Source organism: Lactuca virosa, chromosome 1 (genome assembly GCF_052849685.1).
Source record: "Lactuca virosa cultivar CGN04683 chromosome 1, Lactuca_virosa_CGN04683_v6, whole genome shotgun sequence".
Lineage (NCBI taxonomy): Eukaryota > Viridiplantae > Streptophyta > Magnoliopsida > Asterales > Asteraceae > Lactuca > Lactuca virosa.
In genome coordinates, this window is record NC_136426.1 from 198,929,617 (window position 1) to 198,941,644 (window position 12,028).

Sequence of the window (12,028 nt, forward strand, 5' to 3'; positions counted from 1 at the left end):
AAACATAAAAACAAACTAAAAAGCAAATAAACTAAAAATTGAAAAACTTCAGTACTCAAATCATGACAGAGACCTGTTCATGTCGTGGAAATTGTAAAATCAGAAAAGTTTATTTATTGAAGAAAATTAACTTTTTATGATTTTGAAGTCACAAAAAGGATCGATTAACCAAAAGTAATTAAATTAAAAAAAAATAAGTTGTTCCCCAGCAACGTTGCTAAAAACTTGATATGTGCAAATATACTTGTCAGTTTTAAATTTATAATCCTAACTAAACTTATCTACTAATGCAATTCTAGGCAGTGTGCCTAGTCCATTTATAATATTGAAAAGTAAGTCATGTATCAAACTCAGGGAACGAAATTTGCTAATAAAATAACTACTAAAATTTAATCTAAAACAATAACTAAAATTGGGGGTTTTATCCGATTTTGCAAGTTCAGACTAACTTAACGACTTAGTTAGCTCAAAACTAAGCAAACAACTAACGAAAGACGATTGTAATCAAGAGAATGAAGAAACTTTCATTTAGCTTTGAATCCCCCTTTTTCCTATGTGTTACCAAAATAAATATTATTAAGAATCTTCATCTGATCACCTAATGTTTTAACCAATTCATGAACTACTATGCAATGAACATACACAAATGAACACATAATTGATTATTTAAGATTATTGGGCTATCTAAGATAGATTAATTATCTATGATCAAGACAAATAACCAAACACAATCACGATCAAATTAGTTTCTCTAACACAGTTAAAGTTGTTACCTTTATTACCTAATCTAGGATTAGGTTAGTCCTAGCTCTAGCAATTTAATGATCATAAACAGCTAGGTAGACAAGTTCATGCAATTAAAATGGTAATTCACCTACACATAAATTGAATCTAAGCAACAAAGATTGAAATTTTTAACATGCTAGGTATTGATAATCAAACACAAGCTAAACCAACTTCATAAAATCCATGAAAAGAGAAACTAACACATAGTATTAAGGTTCATCTACACTAAACGAAAGTCTAATGATTTAGGCCATCATTGTAGAAAATAAACACAAAAAATCATAAGAATTTAAACTAGAGATGATCAATCTAATGCAAACTGAATCTGTTGTGTAAATTCTTCCTACAATCTTCAAAGCCCTTAATCTCCCATCTTCTTCAACTTCCAACGTTTGATTTTCGCAGCTTTTTTTTTCTCAAAAGTCGTCTTAGAAACCTCCAAATTCTCTCCAATTCGTCTTCAATGCGATCTAACAAACGATATATATTGTTTCCATAAAAATCTCCTCACATCGTGACCAATAGAGTGCCACGACATGAATTCAATATATATCCTTATTCGACAAGGAAACTTGCTTCGCCATATCTAGGAATCTTCTTGGAAACTTGTCACGATGTGAATAACAATCGCTCATGTCGTGAGCTTGTTTATGACGTATATAATCGAGATCTTTCTTGATGCCTCGCCGTGGACCTCAAAATACCACGTCGTGAGAAGTGCATTTAAATCAAGTTTTTCTCCTTTTAGCTCCTAGTTCTAGCTTTAGTCTTCCAAGTATTCAGCTTTTGTCATTTTTAGTCCTTTTTCTTCAAGAATGTCATTTTTGGCTGCAAAATACAATTTAACTCAATAAGCACCCAATACATTTGCATTTAACCAAAATATAGCTTAAAATTTATTAAAATAATGCCTAAATATATGTATAAATATAGCAATACCAATAAGTAATCATGTCCAATAAATAGCGAGTTAAGGATCAAACCCTAGACACTCCTTCTCTCCTGAAAAAATTAGGCCCCTCGCCTCTCTTCCCCATTGGAAGAAAATTATAACCCTTCTAGGATTTGTGAAGTTTCGTTCCTAGCTCCTCTTTCCTAGGGTTTTATTTTTTTTCTCTTTCTTTACTCTTGGATGTGAATCATTAAAGGGATTCTACTTTGGATCCTCATAACCAATCAACAGTGGCTATAGATAGAACTCAAGCAAGAAGAGTTCTATCCTATAAAGAGGTATGTAATTTTCTTATTACTTTCAGTAATTGTAATAATAGAATGAAACTTAAATCTTTATAGTTTGTATTAACACAAAGAAATAATTATATGTTTCGGTTGCGTATAACAGTGTGTTAGTATGTAGAAAACCTATCAGTTCTCATACCAAGGTTGTTGTTGAGTATTTCAATAAATGAATAGTGGTTCACATCCCACATTGCTAAAAGGATGAATGCTTTTGATAGCTCCATGCTTATAAAAGAAGACTACGACATTGGTTTCAAATCACCCAAACCAAAATGCACTTAAATTGTTTGTCTCTTTCTTTCTTCTCTTGTTTTAGAGTGTAGAAAGTGTTAGCTTACACTTTGGAGAGTGTAAGTATAATTTGGAGGAAGCTTGAAAGATTAGTCCATATGATTTTAACAATTTATCTTATATTGTATCTTTCTCCTTAGAGGCTCGTGGGTTTTCTTTGGTTTTTGAGTTTTCCATGTATACTCTTATGTCGAGTAATTTTCTCTATTATTTTTATCCTTAGGGCTATTTCCGATCAATTGATATCAGAGCTCTTAATTTGGAGAAATTCTCAATTCTAGAGGTTCCAATTATGCTTTGTGGTTGCAGTTTTGTCTAATCTTCCACAACCATAAATGAATCTATATTAGTCGTTTGGAATAGTTTCTTGGTACTTTGAAAGTTCTTCTTATATTATGAGTTGTAGCTTGGTCTAATTTCACTTTAGAAATGAGCATCCGTTGAACTTTTTTTTATGACAGAAAAGACTGGAGAAGAGCAACCATACTTCGTCAAAAGGAACAATTTTGATGTGCATGAACATGAAGAAGATGAAGTCATAAAATATTATTTTATAGTGGAAATGTAGACATTATAGACATGTCAAGAGTAATTGTCTAGGTGGAGCAGATTTAACAAAAGGTTCCAATACAGCTAACAATGTCTCCATCATTACTAAACTTTGAATTCAATTCATCTTTATGGTATACCTGTGCTACCATGAAACAAGATGTAGTTTTGTTAGTAGGTTCATGGATTTACACATGGGAATTTGATTGGTACAAATACAAGACATGTGGTGAAGTTAATGTTGATGGTTGATGAACTTCCAGGTATGCCAAGCGGAGAAGTTGATTCATAAATGTTCAACAATTTATTCAAATATGCACCGAGGTGAAAATCTTAGAATGGTCAATTTTAGCTATTGATACTCGTGTATGAAGGAGTGTGATAATTCTATGACTCTAATATTATGACTGACCGTTGAAGATGATGTTCCTTTTATGGGGTTGCGTATTTCTTTTTCATTTATGTAAGGTGGAGATTTGTTGAGTTTTTTGATAAATAAATAGTGGTTCTCATTCCATTGCTACAATGATGAAATATTATGAGGTTATCAAGCTTATAAAAGAAAACCAAAGGTTTTTGTTTCAAATCACCCTAACCAAAATACACATGAAGTGTTTGGTAATTTTTTTTCTTACCTTGTTTTGGAGTGTAGAAAGTGTTATTTAATACTTTGGATAGTGTGAGTATATTTTTGGGGTGGTTTGATATATCAGTCTTTATGATTGTAATAATTTATCATATAGTGGATATTTCTCTATAGAGGCCTGCGGTTTTTCTCAAATTTTGGAGTTTTCCATATATATTCTTATGTTTAGTTAATTTCTTCATGTTTATTTTTGGGAGGATTGTTGGGGGGAGGAGGAGGTCCTTAAGGCCATTTTCTCATCAACTATCAAGTTTCCATCTATATCCTTAAACATTCCTTCCACACCATGAAGAATTCCATATGATAGCAAGTCACATTTAACTAGAGAATATAGAAAACACGATGGGTGTTATTTCATACCAACGCTAACTAATTTCCATCTACACCCTGCTTACGTATATGTGATGGGTATTTCAGGTTAAAATTAAAATATATTTACACAACCAAATTTCAAATACACAATTTATTGACACATGCAACCTAAGGATCTATTGAATTTTTTTGATGTTATAGGAACATACTTATGAAACATTCAAACTAACCTACTTGCAATCGAAATTCTAAAGGATTAGTATGCATATCTTTTGCCATAATCAAATATAACAAATTACATCTTCAAGTATTATAGAGCTCTACGGAAAGCAAACATCTAAAAGTATGAATGTCTCTAATGACAACCAACACCCTAGAACACTTAGAAAGACAAGAGGAGAGAATGGTTAATGAGAAATTCGGATTTCTCATCCTTAGAAGCAAAAACCATGAAATTTGGTGCTCAAGGGGTCCTATTTATAGCTAAGATAACTCGCAGGTAAACCATATTTGAACAATTAAATATTAGATTTTTTCCCAGTTTAAATCCTTTCCTTATCAACTACCAATTGGCTTCCAGAACCCCTAAAGTCTCTCCCAAAACCGCCTGTTGGTTCTAGAATTGTCATGTTGTTGAATTATTGAACAATTACAATTCAACCCTTACACCTTTAATTAATTTCAATCAATTCCAAATTAATTATAGATTAATTTTGATTAACAATTAATTAATTACTACTATTTCTAATTAATTTTGTCAATCATATAATAAATTAATAAATCATTTTGACTTTGACCAATTTAGTTATGACCTTAGACACCTATTAACAATATCATCATCTTTTTCTTCAACAACAAGAAATATCACATATAGAGAAAATATGTCGATGATATCCACCTGGATAAAAAGGGATCTATTAATATTCTAAAATTAAATCCTCAATGGCAGTTCGAAAGGTGTAGGTCCTTAGAGATTTAGAGGAAGGTGGTTGTGTGTGTACATGGGGAAAATAACGGGATAATTAGATGAAAAGTTGGAAATAAACTCCAGACCGATTATACAAATATTGGACCGGTCATAAGCTATATTTAGGGATGTGCTTTGGGCCGGAACCAACCAGGACCAGACCGGACCCAAATAACACGAAACCCGAATTAGATAAAAATTTGGAAATGAAATCCGGACCGATTATACTAATATAGGATTGGTTCGGTTCAAGTATTACGGGTTCGGTTCAGTTATTATCCCAATAGGACCGAAATAACATTTACATTATGCTTTTGAACTACAATGACCGAATAATACAAATAAACCGAAATAATCCGACTAACCCAAATAAAGAAATAATATATCTAGTTCAAGAAAAAAAATATTAAACATTGATAATTTAAATTCTAAAAATCCATAATTCATATTAAAACATTAAATATTAAACATCCAAATTAAAATATGAATCTCAAGTTTGTTTCAGAAATAACAATGACCAAATAAAAATTAATTTTTCGAAAATATTAATCGGTTGTTTTCCTTGTCATCTCTATTACATAATAATCATGTTATTTAGAAATAATTTAATAAATATGAAAAGCAGTATAAGCATAAAATTAAGAAAAAAAATGTTAAGGACCAAAAATAAAAATAAAAAATTATTTCAACACAAACCAAAGAAAGTGCATACTACATGAACCGCTTTTATTGTAGTTTACTCTAAATAAAATTATGCATTCCTTACATTAGGCCTATTAAAACAAGGGTTGTCACACAAATAACCTAAAAAAGTGAAATTAATATTATGGAATGAACATCTTTCAAAATTTACTTCTATTTTTATGTTTCAATTGGTTGCTGTTGATTAGATTTATAAATTGTTTCTTGTTTCAGTTTTTAAAATAATTCATTACAATCAATTCCTGAAATTAATCAATTTCAACTGATAGTAAAGTAGGTACATTTATATGTTATTACTATATTATTTGGAATTTCATTATTATATCCACTTTTTAATTTTAATAGTTTAATTATTGACATTTCAATAAGTTTTGTTTGTTTGCAACAATAAATTTGTTGCCAATATTTTTACTAATTTTACATTTCAAGATTAATAGATTGTTTGGGGTTTGAAAAAAATGTTTCGATAGTCAAAGAATAAACTGGAAACTCCTAACAATGAATCAAGTGACTATTTAATTTTCCGGTCAGTCCTTTTGGCCCGATGAAAGCGTTATTTAAGTAATCCAGACAAAATAACCCGAGAACCAAATAAGACTAAAATACATACCCGAGAACCGACCCGTATAACTTGTTCGGTCCTAATTCGGTTTAGGTTGTTTTCGGTCCAAATGCTCATCCATAGCAATACTATTTTGGTCAAAAATGTACTAAATAGAAATTAACCAAATTATTAAAGGTTTTGGTGTTGTAATCAGAATCTTAACCAAGATTCAAGGTGCAAGAAACAAGAATTACAAGAAAAGACATTGATCTTGAATAAGATGATCGACACAAAACCTCACGAGTTGGAAATATTTGGACTGAATTTCTTGATTTTATTAGATAAACGATTAAGTACAAGTAATGTATGTTTTGTAGCAGAATATAAGTAAAAAGAGTGCATGCTTTTGTAATTATAGTTGCCTATTTATATATAAAGTCACTAACAACTATAAGCTGAATTCCTAAAATCGTGGCATACTCTTCTACCCTTGAAATCTTTGATGATCCGATCTCCTTTATCATGTAATTATTGGAAACCAAATGTTTTCTTCACGTATCTTATGCCAATTCCTATTTGAATGGGTTTTTATTGACACATTCAGGACCTGGATCAAATATATAGACAAATAAAGATCAAACTGAGGGTTAGTGATCTTTAGCATCTTGGTCAAGATGATGGACCACATCTTGACCAACATGCTACTCCAAATCATGCATAGGATTTCAGTCAGAATTTATGCCCAGCACAATTACCCCTTAAAATATGGATTTAAAGATAAAGTTAGATTTTAAAATAAATTTCAAATTAATATCATGGCTACCGGGAACTAATAAGACACGACTCTTTTCTCAATGGCTAAAGGATTGTCGGTTTATCTTTGCCTTCCTGAGATTCATCATCATTGTCCATTATAATTTCAAATAGAAACCCTTACGACTTTCCACACAAGCTTTTGCGTCTTTTATAGTTACGTTCTTTCTTTCTTTCACTCATTTTATTTTAACATGGTAAAGAAAGGTTCTCGTTCTAAGTCCTCCATACTCGAGGGTTTCGATGACCAAGGTTATTCAATAGAGAAAGAACAGAAATATTGGTACTAAGGTCGCTAACATCAAGATTTTTGAGGTGATGGACCTAAATGAGGTCAAGTTAATGGTGGATACTATGATTCTATCGGTGATAATCAATAGTCTTCAACTACTTTCTGAGGTCACCTGATTTGGGATAGGGACCGACCATTTTTTCAAGCAAGCTCAAGGAATTGACTTTGAGGAAACCTTCTCGTCAATGGTGATGACTAAGTCTATTAGGATACGCTTGCCATTGCAATATTTCACGATTATGAAATATGAAAAATGCATGTAAAACCACTTTTATGAATGGAAAGCTCTCAAAAGATGTGTTTATGGAACCAACAAAAGGATTTTGTATAGTCCAAGTATCCGAATAGATTGTGTAAGATTGAGAAGCCGATTTTTGGACTCAAACAAGCATCTCACAGCTTGAATCTTTGTTTTGATGAGAAAACAAAGCATTTGGATTTTCAAGAAGCAAAGATAAGCCATGCATGTATGTTATAGCTAGTAGGGGTAGTGTTTTCTTCCTTGTATTAGGTCGATAACAAACTACTCATTGGAAATGATGTACCAATATTGCAAAGTATTAAAGATTTTCTTGGGATATGTTTTGCTATAAGGGACTTGGGAGACGTATCGTATATACTTGGTATAAGATGTATAGAGATAGATATAAATGACTAATTAGATTAAGACCTAGTGCATACTTAGATAAGATCTTGGAGAAATTTAAGATGAAAGATTCTAATGAACTTCTCATGCCTATGTAACATCCCATTACATTGAGTAAGACATAGTGTCCTGGTTCTTGTGAAGAACTTGAAAGGATGAGTCGAGTCCCATATTCTTTTGTTATAGGGTTGATCATGTATGCGATAATATGTACTCATCCGAATATCTCGTGTGCCTTGAGCATGACGAGTCGTTATCATGCCAACCTATATCTTTGGAGGATGAAAGATATGTTTTTGGTCTATGGTGTTAAGGAAGAGAAAAGTGTAAAAGTTTACACTGATGCAAGTTTCTAAGCAGACAAAGACGATACTTGTTCGTAGTCAGGATTTGTGTTCTTGGTGAAAGGAGGGTCAGTGACTTGGAGGAGTTCCAAGAAAGAGATAGTAGCGGATTCTAGGTTAGAGTCAAAGTATATATCAACGAATGAAGTTGAAAAAGATGTTATGTGGTTGAAGAAGTTCATCAACGATTTTGGTGTTGCTCCTAGCATAGGTGAACCTGTTGAGATCTTTTGCAACAAAGAGTGTTTAGTCCCTTTAACACCTAGTTTTTCATACTAGGTATACCCCGGAAAATGTTTTCTTTATTAAAATTTTTATTATAAATGTTTGGTATACACTAGCATATTGGAATACAAAGAGTTATCACCAAGAATCGTAAGTCATTAACCAAAACCTTCAACAAAATAATAATAGAACACAGTAAGTCATAACGCTATAGTGAATAATAATACAATAACATAACAACATATATCATTTATACAAACCAACTTATCACCAACAATATACTAATTAAACTCTATTGGCTGGTTATTTCCACATGTCTCTTTATAAGACCTACTAGTATCATTTCAACTATCAACAATATACTAATTAAACTCTACCAACTTTCAGTGGTTATAATATACTATCATATGAATGATTCATAATATGTCAATATCATAGTATATCCAATTCCATGTGGTAAAACAACACATATCAATAAATATTTGGTGTAAGAGTAGAGTTACACACCTAGTTAGTTGGTAAAGTTAACTCCCGCTTCAATCCTTGGCTTCTACTACCTCTTAACTAGCCATTTTTCCAATACCTAAACAAAAAATAAAAAGTTCCTACTAAATTCTATCAGCTGGTTATTTCCACATGTCTCCTTATGAGACCTACTAGTATCATCTCAACTATCATCTGAACTTATTTCTACAGGTTATATTATACTATCACTTGAATGATTCATACTATGTCAATATCATAGTATATCCAATTTCATATGGTAAAAAACACATATCAATAAATATCCGGTGTAAGAGTAGAGTTACATGCCTAGTTAGTTCGTAATGTTAACTCCCACTTCAATCCTTTGCTTCTGGTACCTCTTAACTAGCCATTTTCCAATACCTAAATAAAAATAAGAAGTTCCACATAACCTATCACAATCCATTACACACTCCACCCCATTACCATTTGTCACCAAACTAATCTAGCTCCTGACACAACTACGTAATGGCTTAACTCCGTAAGTCGTTAGCTAAATTCGACACATCAAGTAATTTTGTTGCCAATGGGAGACTAGCCCACTTGGTAGAGGCTTTGCCTCTTAGATTAGAGGTCTCGAGTTCTAACCCTGGCGTGAACAATTTCATGATACTAACTGCTAAACACTAACCCCGCCATTAAAAAAAAGTAATTTTTTACACTTAGGATTATAACTCTTACCATTCAAACATAACATTTCACCAAGGGATTTACCGACTAATCTTACCACTGAATTCGTAATAGCACAATATCATGATTTCCTATAACGCATTAGGGGTTTCCAACCTGCTACAACATGTCTTTTAAATATAATCAAATAATAATGGAACAAGAAGTTACCTCAACCCACATGGCGACTCGTGCACCTACAATATTGTCAATGCTCATCTCCATCTTGGCTCCTATTCTGCTACTCACCCTTTTGGGTTCCGTCTCCCAAAATATTACACACAAATAACCTCCCATATGTATGTATGTATATATATATATATATATATATATATATATATATATATATATATATATTTGAGACGTAACATCGCATCACGATACTTTTCTTCTCGAATTGTTACCACGAGTCTTTCACAGAGCTTGTCACATGTATAATTATTTCGATGTGTGTCCATTGACTCACTGTTAAATCACATCGTGACACCGATCAAGAACATGCCCACACCCAAATGTTTCAATGCATCTTCCGTCCTTTGTCACATGTATTGATCAATCATCCCATGCACCCAATGACCATATAACTCGTCACATCGCGACCTAGACAGCTTTGCGTTGTCAAGTCGTGGAATTTCATTGACTCTCCGCACCACGTATAGAACACCGATGCGCCACATTTTACTTTTTTGAGAATTCCAACTTTGAGAAACTTCTACTTTCTTATTACAACAATAAACTTTCACCAGGTTATGCATGTTATAAAAACATGTATTACAGTCACTCTGACTAAAGAACCTAGATCACACAAGAGCTCAAGATATATATGTTCAGAATATACCACTACATAAGAAAGTTCATGGAATAAGGAGAAATCATAGCGATTCAAGTATGATTAGAAGAGAATCATGCTCATTCATTTGACAAACCTGTGTCATAGACTAATCATGAAGTTCATACTCGGTCGATAAGCATTCGATTTGCTAGTGAGCTGATTTGATTGTTTTAGTTTATAGTTTGATACTTTGGAACCTATACACTAAATATTTTATCTAAGTTGGTGATTGTAACCTATATAATATATGCTCTGTGGTTGCAGCTTTGTCTAATCTTCCACAACCATAAATGAATCTATATTAGTCATGTAGAATACTGTCTTGGTACTTTGAAAGTTGTTCTTATATTATGGGTTGTAGCTTGGTCTAATTTCACTTCAGAAATGATCATTCAGTGAACTTTTTTTTGTGTATGAAAGAAATGACTGGGGAAGAGAAACCATACTTCATTAGAAGGAACAATTTTGATGTGCATGAACAGGAAGAAGATGAAGTCATAAAATATTATTTTATAGTGGAAATGTGGACATTATAGACATGTCAAGAGTAATTGTCCAGGTGGAGCAAATTGAACAAAATGTTCCAATAAATCTAACAATATCTCCATCATTACTAAACTTGATTATTTCTTTTGAAGTCAATTCATCTTTATGGTATGTCTTTGCTACCATGAAACGAGATGTAGTTTTGTTAGTAGGTTCATGGATTTACACATTCGAATTTGATTTGTATAAATACAAGGCGTATGGTGAAGTTGATGTTGATGGTTAATGAACTTTGACGTATGCTAAGCGGAAAAGTTGATTCATAAATGTTCAACAAGTTTTTCAATATGCACCGAGGTGAAATTCTTAAAATGGTCTATTCTAACTGTTGATACTCGTTTATGGGGGAGTATGATAATTCTATGACTGTAATATTATGATTGATCGTTGAAGATGATGTTCCTTTTATGGGGTTGCTTTTTTTTTTTTCATTCATGTAAGGTAGAGATTTTTTGAGTTTTTTGATAAATAAATAGTGGTTCTCATCCCATATTGCTACAAGGATGAAATATTATGAGGTCATCAAGCTTATAAAAGAAAACCAAGGTTTTGGTTTCAAAGCACCCTAACCAAAATGCACATGAAGTGTTTGGTTCTTTCTTTCTTTCCTTGTTTTGGAGTGTAGAAAGTGTTATTTAATACTTTAGATAGTGTGAGTATATTTTTGTGGAGGTTTGATATATCAGTCTATATGATTGTAACAATTTATCATGTAGTGGATATTTCTTTATAGAGGCCTGTGGTTTTTCTCAAATTTTATAGTTTTCCACATATATTCTTGTGTCTAGTTAATTTCTTCATGTTTATTTTTGGGAGGATTGTTGGAGGGTCCTTGAGGCCATTTTCTCATCAACTATCAAGTTTCCATCTACATCCTTACACATTCCTTCCACACCATGAAGAACTCCAAATAATAGCAAGTAGCATTTCACTAGAAAATATAGAAAAACATTATGGGTGTTATATCATACCAACGCTGACTAATTTCCATCCACACCCTGCTTACGCATATATGATGGGTATTTTGGGTTACAATTAAAATATATTTGCACAACGAAATTTCAAATACACAATTTATTGGCACATGCAACCTGAGGATC